Consider the following 22,400-nt stretch of genomic DNA (forward strand, 5'->3'; position numbering starts at 1 on the left):
CCTCCTATAACATCATTATGGTATTATACCAGACTGTTATTATTATGATCTGGCTTTGACTCCTATAACATCATTATGGGATTATACCAGACTGTTATTATTGTGATCTGGGTTTGCCTCCTATAACATTATTATGGGATTATACCAGACTGTTATTACTATGATCTGGCTTTGACTCCTATAACATCATTATGGTATTATACCAGACTGTTATTATTATGATCTGGGTTTGCCTCCTATAACATCATTATGGTATTATACCCGCATGTTCTTTAAAGACTTATAACAGTCAAGATTTTTAACCATACAGCATTCCGATAGCCACAAGATAAGGTAATTTAAAGGCTGTTCAATTTTCTTTTTAAAACTACATTGTAACGAACATGCCTTATCCAATAAATCTTTTAAGAAACACTTAAGCAGAAGTGATCCAGTAATATACAGAATATAGTATACATTATCATTTATCGAAATCCATCTATGTCTTTAAGATTTACATCGGCAAAAGCCATGCAAATATGCATCGTACTGCTTTTAATATAATGGAGAAGACCTGACTATTATGGTGAATGATGATACTACGTTATTGTTGTGATATTGCGAAAACATCACAAAACAGCGTTAAGTCTGCTCTCCGGCTTAAGACTTTTTCTCAGCTTGGGTATTAATATAGCTAAATTAATACAAACTTTAAATTAATAACCTGTAACCAGTCTAAATACGGATTCTTTGTAAATTCTAACATAGAAATTTGAAAGTACAACAAAATATAAGCTATTTATAACATCTTTTTCAAACATACGCTATTGTATTTGCTGAGAAATTGTAAAGTTCGCGTGTAGAATTTTGCAATCGATCTTGTTCTGCGTGTATTTGACGATGATCTTTATTTTTATAGCTTTTTGTATCATTATAGATATTTTACCACTGCAACTGACTTTGTTCATATATCAGTTAATATAATCAGACATCCCGGAATGTTAGATTATCAAGTACGTTATAATGCATTGCACATAGTTGATTTATAATTGACGACATCAGATAAATTAATAGACACCAAGGATATTTTCTTTCAATGACATACAACGAATACATATATTGTTAAAAAGATTTCTCCTCTACACAACTGGAATGTTGAACCGTATCGTAAATAACTGTATACCTTGTGCATGGAACACATACCGATGGTAGCGCCTTCTCATTTGTAGTAAAATTGGTTTGTTACAGAGAAAAGGAACACACTTCAGATACAGAAAATTATTATCAACTGTACCTATGTGCCCTTAGAGAAAATTTTAATTAAATTAGAAAATGAGTCGGGTTGTTGTTGACCAAGGAACCAATACTTTATGACTGACTATCTTGCTGATGACTAGAAACAAGGCAGATGAGCTAATTAAACCAGCTTTTAATGATAGAAATGGTGAAGTGTCAATAAGGATGATAGAACATAAGTACAAGTATGAAACCAAAGAGTTCAGAAAATACGTTTTTTGATAGTTTTCCATGAAGGACAAAATGGCACCGGAAACCTACTTGAAGAGTATATTGCTTTCCAGACAAAATGAAAGGTGAGATTTAGAATGTCTCGATCAGACAAAGTGTACAAACTTGTAATGCGACTTGTATATCCCTTTCACTATAGAATACAAACGTTCCTGTAAGTTATTTATTTGTCAAGCAACGACTCTTGTACATAGGCAAAGAAGTTGTATTATTTTCGATGCTAGACTTATCATTAGTTTATTATTTAAATCAATTATTTTACTGGTAATGTCCTTGTTTTTCAATAAGTTAGACTTGTGATCTCACATTTTACATTCTTTTGTATTATACAAGTACTTTCACAAACGCTAATAAGAACTATTTCAGACTATCATACGAGTGTAATAGGACTTACAAATCCATTTATAAAATTCAACCAGTATCATAGTCGTTTATATGTCGAACAGATTTTCTTGTATCTATTTTGTTTATTGGTTGCCAATTTTAAGTATGTTACAGGCATCTATTGGATCGTGGTCAATCTATAACGATTTATAGCAGAAAGGTATATCATGACATAACTCTGACAATCAGTTCTAATCATCCTTTTTTGTACCTGTTTCCGCACGTACTATTCGTGATTTGTTTCAGAATTTATATTTGTTACCGTGTTATTTGCATTTTTCATTTCACTTGCAATAAGCTGGACAATATCATAGTCTATTCAACGTTGAAGATCAACGTTATAAGCTAATCCAGGAATTTATGACTATAGTAACAACGAGCTGCCTCGGGTGTGATATATTACGGATATCTTATCACATTATATGAATCTTTCTTTCCTTACTTAGTAGTTATATTGTGCACCTTTCGTCAGCTCACTTTATATCACGCTCTTTGTCGTTAAATAGACCACACCTGTAGCTGTAGTCATCAGGTTTACATTTTTCGAACTTTTGAACTTTTACGCTTGCTTGCAAGTTTGCTCAATATATCGCAAAATTGTTTAACACTATATGTTCCTCAACAAACAGGCAGCTTATATATATTGGAGAATGACTCCGGGTATCAATAACCTCTGATGTGATTATCCACGATATGTCAGATTGTTGCATACTGCTATAACAACTTTGTTCTTCCGGTTAGATTATGCTGTCAAATTGTTAACATAACATCCAGTTATTTCAATTGCAGTTAATAGTTTTTTAAATGAGGCACCTTTATGTAACATATTTTCTTAAAATTATATCTATATTCTTGCTTAGTCTTTTATGTTCTAATCATATTTAGGCTTTATCAAAATCAAACATATATTGCCCATGTGTTTCTCTCCATGATATCCGTTTGTCTGTGAAGGTATTAGTATTGATTTGTTTTTATTCAATGATAGTGATACCTTCCATATGTTTATTTGTTAGGACCACTATACCGAAATATAATTAGCGTGTCAACATGCATTTATATTGATGTTAGTTACTTTAATTAGTTTTCTGTGGAAAGATTCATATATTTCAGATACATTTACTTATATATTAAATTTATGTTCAAACGTTTTTTACCTTCTCTATTTTTACCGGAAATCTTTTAACTCCGTTCCGTTTACATTATAAAGTGCAAAATGTAACATTGATTCTACAAGATAAAACAAAAACCTATGATAATCTTTGTTCTTAATCCATACAGGACAGTTGTTGTATAGGCTTCCGTTGAGCCGTTGATATGCATCTACAATATCATGTATTGGATTAGTCAAACATCCGTATCTTATTTGGTGTATGTATATGTGTGTGTGTGTGTGATTAGGCTTTTTAACGTAGCTTTTTAACAATTGTTCAGTTATATCGCTACGATGTCTGCAGTGTAGCAGTTTATAATGAGGTCTACTAATGGAGCATCATGACTCTGACATGTAGCATGACGTACCGCCCAGTCACATTATTCTGACACCAGGCCAACAAGTCCTACACTAGCCTCTTAATTATGAGCGCCTAACGAGGAGCTGTTAGTACCATTTCCATGAGTCTGTTTATAAGTCCCTTATTTGGTGACTAACTTTTATTTTGTATCTTCAGTGCAATTGTCAATATCCCCTATATTTAACATAATTAGTGGTCTCTTGTTCTGTGATAAATGTTTTATTTTCAAAGTTGTTCATTCCTGATTGGATGCTATCTTGTGTCTGCTGATATTATATACGAACAGGGTCAATGAAACAATCTGCATTTATTGCAAATATTGTTACATTCGTATGTTCTTGTCGGTTTTGACTTGGTGCTTTCTATAAATATTTGTCTGTTGTACTGAAATGTTCACTCTAAGCAGAGTTCCATTATGACCTGGTGTTCCTGTAAACACTTTTTAATAGTATTTTGACTTCTTAAACTAAAATAAATTGGTTTTAATTTGTGCAATACTATCTGAAAGTCATCCGAAATTCTTTTTTTTTTCCAAGCGAAAATCAGGCAATTGTTGTCTAATCCGTTCGGACATAACGCAGTTTGATACACATGGAAATGAAGCGTCTCATTATGTGTTTCTTGCAAAAATTATAAGGTTCTGTAGTAATTGGGACACAATTCATTTTGGGTAGGGGAGTAAGCTCGGCAGCAAAACTGGAGTACATTGTGTATTAATTGGATAGCATATCCTTAGGTAATATTGTTTTATCTGAAGTTATCAGAAGCAAATAATATATGTGCCATACGTTATTTTCGATACCATGATATATTGCATAATGCTTAATAGAAACTATATGTTTCTCTGAATTGAATAATTATGAAAAAGGTGAGATAGTGGATCACCGATTAAATACCCACGTATTGAATTACATCACATTCTCAAAAATTTGATCCTTTTTATTTGAAAAAATATATGATGAAGGACTAACTTTTCTTGCATGGTCAAACTTGAATGTAAATATTTATATATACTACTGACAATGTCATTTGCCATGTTACATTTGTTTCAGACTGATGCCAAAGGCTGTCTAATATCATTAGGTGACCTTTCTGATGAAATAGGTCTAATATAAATGAATGACATGACTGATGCAATAGGTCTATTATCTATATGTGACAAAGTTGATGATATAGGTCTACAATCTATAAGTGACACGTCTGATGCCATAGGTCTATTATACAGAGGTGACATTTATGATGCTAAAGGTCTATTATCAATAGGTGGCATGTCTGATGCCATAGGTCTATTATCAATAGGTGGCATGTCTGATGCTGTAGGTCTATTATCAATAGGTGGCATGTCTGATGCCATAGGTCTATTATCAATAGGTGGCATGTCTGATGCTGTAGGTCTATTATCAATAGGTGGCATGTCTGATGCCATAGGTCTATTATCAATAGGTGGCATGTCTGATGCTGTAGGTCTATTATCAATAGGTGGCATGTCTGATGCTGTAGGTCTATTATCAATAGGTGGCATGTCTGATGCCATAGGTCTATTATCAATAGGTGGCATGTCTGATGCCATAGGTCTATTATCAAAAAGTGCAATGCCTGAGTCAATTTGTCTATTATATATTGGTGGTATTTATGATGTTATAGGTTTACTATCTACAGTTGACATGTCTGATGATATAAGTGTATTATCTATAGGTGGCATGTCTGATGCACTAGGTCTATTATCTATAGGTGACACGTTTGATGCTCCAGGTCTATTATCTATAGGTGACACGTCTGATACTCCAGGTCTATTATCGAGTGTGTGTGTGTGTGTGTGTGTGTGTGTGAGTGTGTGTGTGTGTGATTTGGATTTTTAACGTAGCTTTAACAATTTTTCAGTCATATCGCTACGATGTCTGCAGTGTGACAGTTTATATTATCTATTGGTGGCATGTCTGATGCTATATTTCTATTATATATAGGTGATGCTATAGTTATATTATCTACAGTTGATACATCTGATGCTATAGTTCTATTATCTAATGGTGAAATGTCTGAAGCACTAGGTCTATTATCTATTGGTGGCATGTCTGATGCTATAGGTGTATTATATATACGTGACATATCTGATGCTATAGTTATATTATCTACAGGTGACACGTCTGATGCACTATGTCTATTATCTATTAGTGGCATGTCTGATGCTATAGATCTATTACACATAGGTGGCGTGGCTCTATTTGTTTATTATATATCGTATCATGTCTGATTCTATATGTCTAAATCTATAGGTGACTTGTCTGATGCAATAGGTATATTATCCATAGGTGACAGGTCTAATGTTATAGGTCTATCATCAATAGGTGACCTGATGCAGTAAGTCCTATCCAGATAATCTGAGAATGAATCACCATTTAGACTGACTTGCGTGTTATTGACATACATTTTCTAAACCAGTAAAAAGGAACTAAAACACACCTTAATAAGGAGTACCAATCTCGAGAGCAGACTTTACACTGTTTGTTATGAATTTTAATTCCACAGTTGTTTCATTTAATCCATCTCAACTTAATGTACCAGTAATGACAGATCTTGTAATTCCTGTCAAAATGTCAATGCGGATAGATCCATCCAGTCTTTACATACAATAGCTAGAATACTGGGGGAGGTTGAGATAAGATTTCTCAAAATTTGTCAATGCATACAATTCATATTTGTCATTAGCAAAGCCTATACAAATACCATTCTAATTTCAATTTCAATACGAGCCAGTTCTCCCACTTAGTCAATAAAAGGTTCGGGAAATTGACATATTCGACGTTAGCATTCGAGACCTCACCAACATTATACACACTTATGTTGCGTAGGTGCTATGACTAAAGTCAACAGCACAATTTCTCACACACCTGATTTTGTGATTATAACATGAAAAGTAAGAGCTAATTCCTAGTGAACTATTGGCTGTCAAAGTGAATGGATTTATCTAACTGTGCTAATGAAAGACAAGAAAAGCAGTAGATCATAACGCGTTGATTTATTTGAAAGCGAATTATATCCTTTTTTGTTAAAACATCGTCGGTCTCTTAAAGGATCATGATTTTAAGGTTGTTGAAAAATAAAGCTGAATTGAAAGGTCATGCACTACTAGCGAATGATGCTGCCAAGACCAGAGCCTACACATCTAAGCAATGCAAAGGAAATTTTCAGTAGTGACCCAATCAAATCTGGTTTGTTTTAAACAAAGATCTCATTTTACTATTATTACCAGATTATACTTTGGAAAAGGGTATTTTTCTACCTACATGTTAAATCTTATAGCCAATATATTTTCCCCAAAAGAAGTTAATAATATTGTTATTGTAACTGAGGCACCGATCCTAATGTACAAGTGAAGTGTACATAATCTAATCTTTTTAGGCTAAGTTTGATATTGCTAGATAAATCTATGTATGTCTGTCTGTCTGTCTGTGTGTCTGTCTGTCTCTGTCTCTATCTGTCTCTGTCTTTCTCTCTCTCTTTCTCTCTCTCTCTCTCTCTCTCTCTCTATATATATATATATATATATATGTATGCACGAAAATTGATAACAGCACAACGTTTCGAGCTAATCAAGTTCTTCGTCAGATAAAAAAAGAACTTTTACATATACCCCCATAAAACAAACGCTTAACACAAAATCTGCGAAACATTCTGGACTCTGCATGTTAGAATCACTAGGGGCAAATACCAAATTGTGCATAAAAGTAGACGAGTGGGTTCTTGTGTCTATCACATACCGAACCAATGCGTTTGAACTAACTATAAGTTGTGACCATAAAGAACAGAAACACAGCGCGGAGAGATATCAACGCCATTTACAGGATTTCGTCAAGAAATAATATCTAGGAAGGGTTATAAGAATGTAAGGAGGTTCGGACAGAAAGTTGTTGAGATATTTGTTTGTCTGGATAATAATATCATCCATGATCCAATCTTTATAATTATATTTTGCCCGAATATCACCTGAAGATAGTTTTACAATATTATTTATGTGTAATTGCTGGACAAAGTAGCATTAAGTACAAAATATAATTCATTATTAAATTTTGGTTTCAATAACAGGTAAATAATTAAAAACCTACTTATCATCACTGCAATATATATTAATTTCGTCGATAGGTAAAGGCTGGATATTATATTTCTGGTAAATTCAGAAATAAATCTTGGTGACAATATTTTGAGTTTTAAAATGCGTTATTCTAAAAGTCGAACATGTACATGCATACATTTAACTTACTTTGTTTGATTTATTTGGATTATTTGTCAATAATAATTGGATAATATTGTGCGATCTATGTTTTCCAGATACATCTTGTTCCAGCTTTCTCTATCCTTTAATTTGTTTTTATAAAATGAAAAGTCTGAATTATTTGATATAGTCCATTTTTCACTAGCACATTAAACATTATATTATATTATTTTAAGTATGTAAATGGGCGACTCAACAATCTCACCTTGGTTGAAATGTTGTCGACTACTATATACATATGTTTCGAATCATCTGCAAATCAGAACGAAATACTGCGTTGAATTTTTTCTGCAACTTAAGAATGTAAAGATTGAGATTTTGTGAGCTTTGTCAATTCTTTGTTGATATATCAATATTATACTGCGCTTTTATTTCAGGTTCTATGTTACTTATAAATATGTTACAATATGAATGACACAGTTAACTGTGATTTAAATGATTCAATATGAATGAATACATATGTATATTATGAAGAAATTGATGAGTGAAAAAATTATATTTGGTTGTCACTTATGTTTGTAAAGCCGTTGTTGTAGATCATTAAAAATAATGTTACCATTTTACTCATGTTCTGTCTCTTAATTTATGTCGATAAAACAAGGTAGATAGGAAATATCAAGTGAATGGTTCAAAAGAATTTATATGAGCGCATGTACGTTTCGTTAATATCTACAAAGAAAAGCTACATTTTCTTGCAGTTATCACTGTGTTTATTTTGCAAGGAAAATCTTCTTGTTTAATGAAACACTCCCACACTCATCTATTTAGAATTCAATCGCAGATTCAGTAGAAGGGGAAAGTAACTAATCCATTTTCAGAAGTAAAATAGAGGCCAAGACAATACAAATACACGTCCAGTTGTTTGTAGTTGTTGTTTTGGGTTTAACGCCATTTCTCAGCGCAATATATGCTATACATGGCGGCCAGTATAACTGGTGAAGGCGGAACCCCCAAAAAATCATTGTAAGAACCACTGACCCATGGGAAGCTACTGGCAGAATTCTATCTTACCACACTGGCTTAGCCCAAGACTAAAACCGACGTTAGCAGAGGTGACATGGCAGTCATCGGTAAGTGCCACTGTTTTAGACCACTCGGCCAACCGGACCCCTCCACTTTGTTGATGGTCATTTGAAATTATAATTGTTGTGATCAACATAAGATATATTCAAGTCATCTGAGATAGAATCCATTGTGCTCTCTGTCTGTCTGTCTGTCTGTGTGTCTCTCTCTCTTACCGATTCTTCCTAAATTAAGTATGCTTATATTTAAACAGATGAAATGATACTGATTTCGTGCATCTGTCCTTGTACATTGTTTTACTGATTTTAGATGAAGTACTTGTCTGCTAAAAGTTGTAATCTTACCCAGTTTGTTAACGTTTATGGAGTGGAGTTTAGACAGTAAATATGTTAAGTTTCCATTTCTACTCCAATTTATTCAACTTATATCGCTGGAAACGTTACATTTCTTAGCTATAGTTCCTAAATCTGACTCCGATTTAAGACAAATTGCATTACACTGTAGGTAAAAGTCGCAAAGCCGAGATTGTATAATTAGTGGAAGCAAATATTCCTATCATTCTAACCTTTTCTGCTCCTGCTATTGAACGTTGATCATTACGGTTGTTTTATTCGCATGATGACGTTGTCGAATATCAATACCGTAACATTATGCATAAGTGGCCCTGGGCACCTTTTTCTTCACCTATCGATTGCATTAGACTGGAAAAGGACTCTAATTCGCCACGAACATGGTATTCAACACTTAAACATCAATTCGCACGCCTTTTTATGCGATAAGAACACAGAGCTATGCGTTACCTACAATGTCAATCATATTATGTGATAAGAACACATAGCTAGGTGTTACCTACAGGGCCAATCACATTATGCGATACGAACACATATCTAATCGTTACCGAAAATGCCAATCATTTTATGCGATAAGAACACATAGCTAAGCGTTACCTACAGGGCCAATGAAATTATGCGATAGGAACACATAGCTAAGCGTTACCTACTAAGCTAATCACATTATGCGATAATAACACATAGCTAAGCATTACCTACAGAGCCAATCACATTATGCGATACGAACACATATCTAATCGTTACCTAGAACGCCAATCATATTATGCGATAAGAACACATAGCTAAGCGTTACCTACAGGGCCAGTTACATTATGCGATAAGAACACACAGCTAAGCGTTACCTACAGGGCCAATAAAATTATGCGATAAGAACACATAGCTATGAGTTACCAACAATACCAATCACCTTATGCGATAAGAACACATAGCTTAACGTTAACAACATTACCAATTATACTGATGTGCAGTTGACAGTACTTGATACCTTTTCCAAGACTGCTGTGTTTTGTAAGATTTGAGATACTTATACCTTATGAAATATATGTTTGTGTAATATATATAGTTTAGAAGGGAATTATGAAGTGTGTACGTTTTGAGAAACCTTGATATATTTAAAAGATGCAAACACGGCTGTAATTTCTGCTATGAATATATAGTAATTAAACTGCTCGAGATGGTGCCGCGTGGTATTGCAACTGCAGTTGAAATCTTTGCGTTATCCAACCGTATATACAGTGATATAGGTCAACTATTTGACGCCTCAGTGTCAATAAATGTACCGAAAAACGAGAGGATTGGTTGGGGACTTTTTACATAGCAAACTATTATAGGGAGACCTAATGAGACATATGGTGATTTCAAAAAAGAGAAGCGATCAGAAATGTTAAGAATGATTTTTGTTGCTAGGAGATGAGGATACATACAATGGAACCAATTATAATGGAGTGTATAAAATGCTACTATGTGAGACAATTTTAAAACCACTTGTGAACTCAGGGATATTAATGACGACGAACCACTCAAATAAATCTTGGACTTCGAAAGGACTTAATTTTATAAAGCAAAGTCTGAGTCTGTATAAAAAGGATTTTAGACATTTGTCTCTTTCCGTATGTCACCCCACGAATTTCAGCATTTCTACCTGTTTTATTTTATTGGATATTTACTTTAATTTCTTTTATTGCAAATATTTCTGCTAACAAGTTTATAACTTAATCTGTAATCTGTCTTTTTGTTGCCTGTACCTTTAATATCCTATGCATTCAATTAAACATGGACATTTTAGCATCTGCATTATGAAAGTAAATTTCACCAGACATCTCTGGTTCTACTCAGTAGCCATATTATGTTACCATTTGTTCAATTCGAAAAATATGACTACATCAAGTCTAAAAATACATGGAAAGGTTCTTGATGATTTTCGGCGAAGATTGAAAGAATTATCACGAGGTTTTGACATTAATTTTATTTTATAATGTACTATTGGTTCAGTATGGCTTGTATTACAGGATCTAATAATATAAATCGTGCAATAACATTTAATGTGGATAGACATTGAGTAGTTTAGACTGTAAAATTGACACCTCTAAAATTATTTGAGAGATTTATTAAGAAAAGAAATTGATCCATCGTTGTGATATTATCACAAGTTTACGTCTAACGATTATGAACCTACGGAACATATTTTGTGTTTTATTCGACTATAGAAACTGAGAACACAATCCATTTGAATTTCATAGAAATCAACAAAACATTCGTTTTTTTTCTTACACACACACACACACACACACACAAACACACACACAATAACAGATAACATATAACAGGTTAATAGATACTTAAGTGTCCTACTTTCATATATCGTACTGAAAGCATTAATTTCCATTTTAAACCTGCATGTTGCTTCGTTCTAATTTATTTGTGGTCATTAGGCTTTCATATATTCAAAGCCCCCTGCAAAGGAAAGAATAACAAAAATATAAATAAGAATATAATATTTTTCTTTGGCTCTGATCTCTGTCGACTGGCTGACATCAACAAAACATTCTGATCCAAGACCAGTTTGCCAAGGAATATTAGCTAGCAGAATGCTTTCCGTTAAAACTACAAAAATATTTGTTTGATAAATTGACTTAATTTTTTATATCAATAATGTCATATGATCTGCGAATACGTTTACTTTAATGGATTATCGTCTCATTGAATTCTGTAAACTCAAAATACCTTTATTAAAGAATATTTTGTTCAAATTTGATCAAATTCTACTGAAAGTTGTTGGTGACGTTTCGCTCTTCGGTAAAATTGGCCGCATTTGGAAGCAAAACTGCATCATTATACAAACCTTAAAGCCTTTACTATATGCAATGCCATTTTAATATTAGTTTATGCGTTTTTGATATGCACTCTTAATATAAAGGTATATATATATATATATATATATATATATATATATATATATATATATATATATATATATATATATATATATATATATATATATATATATATATATATATATATATATATATATATATATATATATATATATATATATATAGGGTTACTGCATTCGTATGGGAAATTATGAAGGAGTTTTTGGATGGAAATACTGAACTACCTTGGGAATGATTTAATATTTTCCCATACAAATGCAGTATCTTTTTTCTTATATGCTTATTTTCTTTTTCTACGCAAGACTTAATTAAAAAATAAAAATGCTGTACAAGAAAACAAAGTAACTGAATAGATGCCGTATTCCAAACTAAATGCACAAGCGCAGATTCATCATTACACAATAACAGCATTATTAATGCGCAGATAACTCCCTCCAGATAAATTTGAATTTGCGCGCTAGACATAACTTTTGAAAGAAAATGGCGTTTTGGTCTACTTAAAATTGAAATTTAGAATCATATTGTGAATGAAAGCGCATTGAACAACTTTTCCATTTGATCTGGAATTAACATATTTTTTTATTTGTGTCGTTTCTACGAAATGTTGTGATCATGGACTGGATTTATCTATACCAATTCTAAATGACGTACATCGGATTTCATTGGTGACGAAACAGCGTGTTGACATCTGCAAGTGTGTTTCTGTTCTGCCATTGAATGTTTTGAAAATATAATGTGGGACAAAATATGAAGTCTTTCAATTGAAAATACCTATGCTATGAAGATGCTATGGAATATAATGTTTATTTCATTTTGAGTGCAGCAACGAGGATGTGAATGCATTTGGAATATAGTAGAAATCACAGTACAATTTCGAAATGTGTAATCAAGCTTGATATCCTATGACATGACTCATATAATTCGGATTTGCAGAACTAAGAAAATACATTTTGAGGAAACTCAGGATGTAAAACTAAGTATTTCTTTGCCATTCTTATTACCAGCCAAAGAAGGCAGTTTACGCATTGTCACTTGTGTGTTATTTGTAGGAACCCAGCAATTTTACGAAATCTGGCGTCTATCGCTCGCCTAAATTCGAAACATTCTATCAACAAAGTTAACGCTGCTGGTATATGGTAGTCCATGAAACAGCTGCTTTAGTTCATTCAGAAATAAATTTATTCAAACAAACTGTAAACCGCCTACTACGTGGGTGTAGATGATTCGGTTACAAAATAGTTATCATACAGCCATTGCTGCACAGTTCCGATATCACGTTCAGTCGCCTGCTTCGCGGAAAGCTATTTTTTGTTGAGTCTATGAATTCATTCACATTGTCCACGTTGGCATCTTTACTTTCAAATGGCTCAAACAGTAGGTTTAGATCATCCACATACAAATAAAATAAATCAAAAGTGCTGACGTATTTGTTCATTGTTTGTTTCCAAATAGAAAATAGTTCCTTTATTCACGTGAGTTCAATATGAAGTGCGCGCGAGTACAATATCGTAAAATATTGAACGATTTTGAGAATGTAAACTTAACGGAGAAAAAGGAGTATATAAAGAAAGGTACATTCCATGCCTCTGTAAGTTCAGTCAACCAGTTGATAGCGTCAAAGGTTCTTTATGATTACGTTCATCAAAGAATGCGCTTAAATGAAAATGTTTTCTGTGATATTCCACATGCAGGTTATTATAAAACAAAGCACCATATTTGGTAATGATTACATTATTATGCAAAGAAGAATATGACAACCGGTCACTCCCTAATTGCCCATAATTAGAAAATAACGTTATTTAAGCCTATGTGTGGAATAGTATCACCTCTGTTTTTTGCAGTTGGATTATTATACGGCGAAACCTTAGTAAATGAAATTCCTCTGAAATCAAATGATGGATATGGCCATGCAGTTTTTCTTGCTGAATAACGTTTTACTGAAACTCCTCCACTATGAAAACCTAAATATATTGTCGGTCCCGAATGTGCAATTTATCATAAAGTGGACCTCATAAAATTGAAATTCAATCAACGCAGTGCAAACGTAAGAGCTATAAACGGACAAACGTCATGCAAAGTGATATGAAAACCAACGAAGTAACACTTATGGATATTATGAAATCCTAACATTCAGATATATGCTTTACAAACTTTGATTCGTTGATGATTTTGAACTGCCAGAACACACCTAACGATCTCTTCTTTTTAGGTGAAATAATGAAACTATCTAAGGGTGTATATTGATGTTTAGGTTTTGATAAATGTAAAGCGCTTCAATGACTGTGATATGCTACATCCAATGCACAAACTTATATTCATTCATTTCTTGAAGAAAAAACCCACCCATATTCATTTGCTCATTTATTATCCAATACGTCTGACTCTTGTGCCAAAACTCCAACAGACTGTCTCAGAAAAGTGGATGTGAAGAGTATATATTTTAAGTTTATATTGTATCCTTGTATCATTTATTTTATAGGAAACCTCGAATACGCTATGATCTTACAAGGTAATTTAGACTAAACTATGTCTTTCTCATTTACATTGTTGGAATTGATAAGAATTTTTTAAGTTAAGAATATTATTAGCAATTTAGTTACTTCTCTATAGAATATTGATTTCATTTACTGACGTTTAATAAAATGAATTCGCAACGGTCCAATAAATCAGTTTTCTTCAGTATTAATTTTTTTTAAGGATTTAACTACTGAAAAGTCATAATCTTTCGGGAGATATTAATTTTCGTGAATTTCGTGGTCGAAGGCCCAACGCGCATTGATTCGTTAGTGGAAGCAATATGACTTCTTTTACGATCCACGGATTTAAATACAGACTGAAAGGTCATTTCTTAAAAATACCCTGCACGACATTTGAATCTGTTTACAGTAAAAGAAAATGACTGTAAAACACAGAACATTTTAAATTTCTGGATAGTGAGTCTCGTTTACCAATTATAATAATGTGCTAATTCTCCAATTATTTTCTAATTCATTTATTTATTTATTTAGTTGTCAGCATAGCCATCTTTTTATCTGTTCTGTTCGACTTAGTAGTAAAATAAAGTGTCTGCTTTCGGCTGTGTCTGAATGTCTGTTTTGAATTCTCATATAGCATCCATTAGGTCTAACGTTGCACGTAATAGTGATGAAAATGTCTATCTTTGATTGCTTTGAAACCATATGCAGAAGTTTTTTTGATCGCAATCAGGGCAATAACTTAATAAAAGTATTACATAACAAACATCAAAAATACAGTTTTATGATACTGCCTCGTCTCCATACTGCGCCATTAAAGTGCTGCAAAGATGAACCTCGATGCTGAGTGGACTGTTTTTGTTTTCTTTCTTAGCAGTAAAGATGACATCAATACAAATCAATGCGTGTTTGTTTCTTTATGTACCTTTAAGAGGTTTTTAATTTTCTTTGTTACATTGACTTTTAGGGTTTTGAATAATTTCCTTTGTTACATAGACATTTGGAGTTTTTAAAATTGCCTTTTCTTTTGGAGTTGGTAATATTTCCCTTCGCTACATAAACTGTTAGCGTTTTGGATAATTGTCGTTGTTAATTAGACGTTTAGAATTTTAATAATTGCCTTTGTTACGTAGACTTTAAGAATTCTTTTTTTCTGTTTGAAACAAAAACGTTTAGAATAATTAATAATTGCCTTTGTTACATGGACTTCTAGACTAATTGCCCTTGTTAGATAGACTTTTACAGCTTGTACAAATTCCCATTGTTACAAACACTTTACAGTTTTTATTAATTGATTTCCTTAGAGGTTTAGAGTTTTTAATAATTGTATTATTTGCATAGACTTTTAGATTGATTGAATTTGTTACATAGGCATTTATAGTTCTTATTAATTGCTTTTGTTACATACACTTTTAGATCGATTGCCTTTGATTCATATACTTTTGATGTGTTTATTATTTGCCTTTGTAGCGTAGACGTTTAGAGTTTAAAATAATTGCCGTAGTTACAAGAATCTTTTATTATCAAACGTTCAGTTTTTATGAATTGATTTTGTTATATTGACATTTAGCGTTGTTTGATATTGCCCTTTCCACACTGATTTTGAGTTTTCAATAATTGCTCTTTTTTTAGATTGACGTTTAGACCTTTTACTAATAGCCTTTGCTACGTAGACCTTTAGAGTATTTAATAATTGCATTTGTTACATTGACGTTACATTTTTTAATTGCCGTTTCCTTTTGAGTTTTTATAAATGCCCTCGTCATATAGTCTATTATAGTTTTTTTTTTGCAGTTGCCTTTACTAAATAGACTTTTGGAGTTATTTTTTTAAAATTGAATTTGGTACATAGAGATTGATAGTTTGTAACAATTGCCGTTGTTTCATAACCTTTAAAATTAGCTAACTTTGTAATGTAGACGTGCATAGCTTTTCATATTTGCCTTAGTTATAGAGACTTTTTAAATTAGTTTATTACCCTTGTTAAATGGCGCTTTAGAGTATTATTAATTGATTGCCCCTGTCATACAGACTTAAAGAGGTTTTAGATATATCATTTGTTACATAAACTATTAAAGTTTTAATAGTTGCCTTTGTTACATACACATTTAGAGTGTTTAATAATTACCATTGTTAGATTATCGTTTAAAGTTTTTAATAATTGCATTTGTTACATAGGCTTTAGATTTTTTAATTGTCTTTTATTTAGAATGTATAGTAATTGCCTTTGTTCTATAGTCTCTAAGAGATTTTAATAAAGGCGTTTGTTACACGTACTTCTAGAGTTTTTAATAGTTGCATTTGTTTGACAGACCTTTAGAGATTTTAATAATTGCTTTTTATAAAGACTTTTGTAGTCATTTAATTGCCTTTGATACATATACTTTAAGAGTTTGCAATAAATGCCTTTGATAGATAGATTTTCAGATTAATTGACTTTGTTACATAAACGATCAGAGTGTTAATAATTGAATTTGTTGCATAGAGCTTTGGAGATTTTAGTAATGGACCCTGCTACATTTTCGTTTAGAGGATGTAATGACTGCCTTTGTTATATAGACATAATACTTTTAATGGCCTTTTCTATTAGTGTTTTTAATAATGTCGTTTAGTTATATAAAGTTTTAGAATTTGCAACAATTGTCTTTGTTTCATATACTTTTGGAGTTTATTCTTGCTTTTCCTGCATGGACATTTAGAGATTACAATAATTGCCTTTGTTATATAAACGTTAGATTATTTGATTATGTCGCATAAGCTTCTAGAGTTTTTATTAATTGTCTTACTTACTTATACTTTTAGAGATTTAAATAATTGCTTTTGCTACAGAGACTTTTAACGTTTTTAATAATTGCCATTGTTACATAGACCTTTAGAGGTTGTAGTAATTACTTTTGTTAGATGGACTTTAGGCGGCTTTTAAATGCCTTTATTAGATAGACGTTTTAGTTTTTAATAGTTGCCTTTGTTAGCTTGAATCTTAGATTGATTGCCTTGATACAATGAACTTTAGAACTTTCAAAAACTCATTTTGTTACATAGAAGTTTTAATAAATGCCTTCGCTAGATATACTTTGAGAGCCTTTAATAATTGAAATACCTGAACAACAAATTATAGTCAAGATTGATACATATACCTTAGGTCGTGGTTACGCAGTATAAATGTTTCTATTAAAACATAATAGCAAGTTCACATGAAACTTGTTTTACATGACAGTGTTTGTAAAAAGGTTTTCCATATGAAAACTATAGCCTGTGTTTGTTGGTTTCTTCTTGGAGTCCAAAACACAAGAGTCCTCTATATGCACGCTGGTTTGAGAGAATTAGATAAAAAAAAAGACATTAATCAGATGACATATCTTTTATTTACATCCAATCAGCGAACATTTCTGCAAATAGTTCAGATGCCTCGACCACAGTTTTAATTTGTATTTATTTCATTGAAATAAGAGCCTGAAAGTTTTGACAAAATCCATCGAAAGATTGAAGAAAGAAAGAACTTACAACGTAAATACGTCCAATTTAAAGTTGGAAGCAATACTTACTCAGTTGCACATATTACTCTCAATTAGTTGTTGTTGATGACAAGATCTGGGTGTGATGACTGGTGAGCGTAAGCTTACTCACTTCCTGGCAGTTTCAAATTCAACAGTGTTTGAAGTGTTGAAGAAATAAATGTAGTCGACATGAATAATGAAAATGAGAGATTGAGAGTGGCATTTCATCTCCTTTCCACAGCATCCTTTCAAGTTACCATTAAACAAGGATGCCGTGTTTTTTCACCCAGCTCATCTAAACATATATTAGGTAAATGATTAGCCAATCAAATAGTCTCAGTGTACATGTATAGGATGAACTAAATTTTAGTTAAAATGGAGACTGACATAAAAACAAACATTAGATTGAAAATACCATTTGAATTTCAGTACCTTTTACCCCGAGAATATCAACTACCATTTAATATCTTGCTACATGTTTAGCTTTATGATGTCAGTGCTATCTGAAAGTCTCTGAGGCGGAATTTACCTGTAAAATAATCATGACATGTAATATTGCTACAAAAACTGCCACGAAAACGAAAATAATGTGTTTTTATTCCTTGACTAGCAACTATTTAAGTACATCCATGCTCATCTTAATTAACCAATTTATTAAGTCATTAAGTCACTAACTTGCTTATTAATCTCTATATGTTTTCAGTTCAAATGCTAATTCATGCAGAGATGAAGTAAGCTAGACATTCATATACAATTATTTCAATTAATACAGAAACAGTTTAGAAGCTACATAACTGACTTGTGTTACGTATATTTGGTTTAATTTATATTTGATTTAATTTATGTTTGATTTGATCTGATTGCATTTTGGTTTAGGAACCTTTTCATTTTCTTTACGTGTCCATGTAATATAATTGTGTATACTAAGAATTTGATATTTTCCAGAAAATTCAGTTTGACCTGAATCTTTCCATAAATACCTGATAATAGAAAAACTATTTCCATTTTTGACTTAGTTCCTGGCCTTGACTGAGGGTCAAGTAAACAAGTTTTTCTCGGAGTAAAATGATTGGGTCTTATCAAGGACATACAAGGACTACGTGGTTTTTATATGTAAACATGATCACGTGATCCTCTATTTCGCAATTATGCATTGCCGAAATTGCGAAATACTTATTATTAATAGTGATGTTTAGAGAGAGAGAGAGAGAGAGAGAGAGAGAGAGAGAGAAGAATCTGGGCTTATAACACTTGAAGTCAAGGTATTATTTTATTGTGTCAGTTAGGATTTATTCCAAACTATTTGGATTCAAAAGGATTAACACTTTTTCATGGAGAAATATGTGAGCTCATACAGGATTGTTGAACAAAGACATTTCTTAAAAATTTGATTCTGATTTCCTAACCCCGAGTGATATTTCTAGTTTCTACAAGGATCTGTAGATTTCAACAAAGTACAGGATATTGCGTACGTCATCACCTTGCATCTTGGATTCTTCGTCGGGACTTGAATTTTAATTCATTGGAACATTTCAATATGAGGACTTCTAAAACTGTATTCTTGGATTATTTTTGGATTTGATTCTTAAAACTGTAAGTTCTTTATTTCCTGCATTTTTACAGTAATTTTCAAGGTAAATAAATAATTTGTTATATTTCTGAAAGCTTGTTGTTTTCACCTTTCCTGTGTTACTGTTTATTCGAGCCTAAACACGTAACATAAGACTTGATAAATAATGTGATAAAGAAATTTTACTATGCATATAACGGTAGCACTGAAGATGCAAAATTACGGTTTTTGGCATTGTTACTCGAGTTATTTAAAAGATGATCAATGTACAAACACGCAAATATTAGTTCTGCAAATAATAATTAAAAACAATCCAGAAATACATGTTTTCATAGAAAAGCAGTATGTATGAACACGAGAGTCTGTACTCTACGACCCAAATTCCAACGGCTAATTATCCCTTATAAATAGATCCTATTAGAAACAGAAACATTATGCATCAAATTAGACATTCTATATTAGTGATGAGAATTTCCTACTCAGTAAATACAACTTCATAGTGGTTTGTAGTCAATACTAATTACGCCTTCATAATTAGGACTTTGCTATCAGTAGTAAGCCTATCGGCGGATTATTTTCTACAGTCAACAATTACGCTTGAAAACAAACACGGGATATATATATATATATATATATATATATATATATATATATATATATATATATATATATATATATATATATATATATATATATATATATATATATATATATATATATATATTGAACTTGCGAATAAAATGAACCATATTCTTGTCTAACGACAACTTTGTATACAACATACAATCTAGCCTGGTCAGATTCATTAAGCAAAATGAACTTGGCAACATAAACATATTCTATACACCAGATACACATTGTACGTTTAACACAATTAACTTAACTGAGCTCCATGATAAGAAGCGCTGACTGCAGAATATCATTTGTCCATCTAATTTTAAAAACAATCAAGAGATGGGCCGGCTTTTCAAATATATGCATACTATTATAAAAGAGAGTTGCATATTTATAAAGAACAGGACAATAACAGGCAATGTTATGTATGCCAATATGTTTGATGACCATGATGTTATATTGCACATTGATTATGGTTCTACAACTAAATTTTTAAAAGGTCTATATATTATGTTCATAAATACATCAACCATAGTGAGAGTAATCACCCAGTGATGGTTTATTATGATTAGATTTATCAGTAGCAGGTTGGTCAGGTTTTGGTGTGGTTGCATTCAGTTTATCAAGAGCATCCACATCGAAAGCTGGTTTTTCTGGGTGTTTGTTTATAAGATTTAAATATATATCACATGTGTATACTGCTCCCCCACCACATACAAAAATGTGAATAGCCCGCTTAGAAAATATATATGCTGTTTAAGTTATGCTACAATCTGCTATAAGAAAAACCCAACTATAGCAAATTCTAAATTATTATGTTTGTGAAATAGTTTGATCTTTCCCTGAAAGTTGAGATCTTTAATAACACTTGTTCTAGATCTAAAAGTCACCTTTATGGCTTGTTTAATGGCATCAAGATTTCATCTAGCATTTAAAGCATAAAATCGCTTACCATATGATCTTTTGCAAAAACATCAGCAACTTCATTATTATTCTTCTCAATAGCTTGTTCAGCAACATTATCCTTCTCATTTAGATCATAAATGTGTGGATAAGTTTTAATGATGACAATTTCCTATGCCTATAAAGAGGCTGTTATGACGGTCAATAACTGGTCATTAAAAGCATTTTAACAAAATGATCCTTCCTCTATTACTTTACTTAAATTTTTTGTTACCTGTGAATTCGTATGAATAGAATACTTCACTTTGCTGCTTGAGGTGTTGAATGGGTAATAGACTGTTTTTGAAGCTCAGCAGGTTCATCTACAATAGCAGTTACACTTTGCTTTTGATTCTTCTTTCCCGAACTCTCGTGGTGATATTATTATGACCTATGTTTACTCCACGTTTCTGTATAATGTTTTAACGTCTCGTTGATTTTGAATTGCAAAGGCTTATTAAACTGGCAATATAGGCAAACCAAAGACTTACTAACCGGCGCAATAAGCATACGAAAAACTTAGCACAGGCAAAAGGCCAAACAAAAACATTGCTTTGATTCCTATTTCAGACTAACACGTACAATTTATATTTATCCAAATCCATCCATTTCAAGATTGTAGAAATGATCAATTTACGTAGTGGGCATTGATCTACTGCTAGCAACAAGTAACCCTGACAGCTTTTATGAAGCTACTAACTGCACTTTAGGTGGATATAACTTAGCTAAATCTGTAGTAACCTTTCGCTTTGCCAATCTTTTTTTCTCATTGTTTGATATAAGTAACGCTGCAAGAGTAATATCCTTAAATTACAACTTTGGGAAATTAGATCGTGCAAGTGTAAAGATATTATACTTTTATTAAAGATTAGGGACACAAGTTTCTGATCTGGTCAGTTCCAAACAAGACATGCTAGGTTTATGGGGGACTAAACTGGTACTCTACTAAATGTTTCGCTATCTATAAGTTTGGTCTCCTAATCTCCAGTATGGTCAACTCATCCATTAGTCATATTGCCATATTTTATGAGCCTAAAAGATCTTGGAAAAGGTACCTGTCTAACTAATAATGATGATCGGTCAGAAACTACTAATTTTAATAGTGAGAATATTACAAAAACAACTAATTATCACAGTGATCAGTCGAACATTCAAAAAAGTAATTTGCGAGATGTTAATACATAAAGAAGTATGTAACATGGCGACATAGAGACTCAAGAACACCAACGTTATGTCTTAACTCCCAAACTATCTAAGTAGTTCTTGGAAAGCACTATAACAATTGTAGCAACTAAAGTTAGATTATTGCTACCATTCGACAACCTGAATGAACTACAGACCGAAATGAAGCATTAATCATGTGA

Source organism: Sinohyriopsis cumingii, chromosome 4 (genome assembly GCF_028554795.1).
Source record: "Sinohyriopsis cumingii isolate HCF-2022 chromosome 4, ASM2855479v2, whole genome shotgun sequence".
In the NCBI taxonomy this organism is placed as follows: Eukaryota; Metazoa; Mollusca; class Bivalvia; order Unionida; family Unionidae; genus Sinohyriopsis; species Sinohyriopsis cumingii.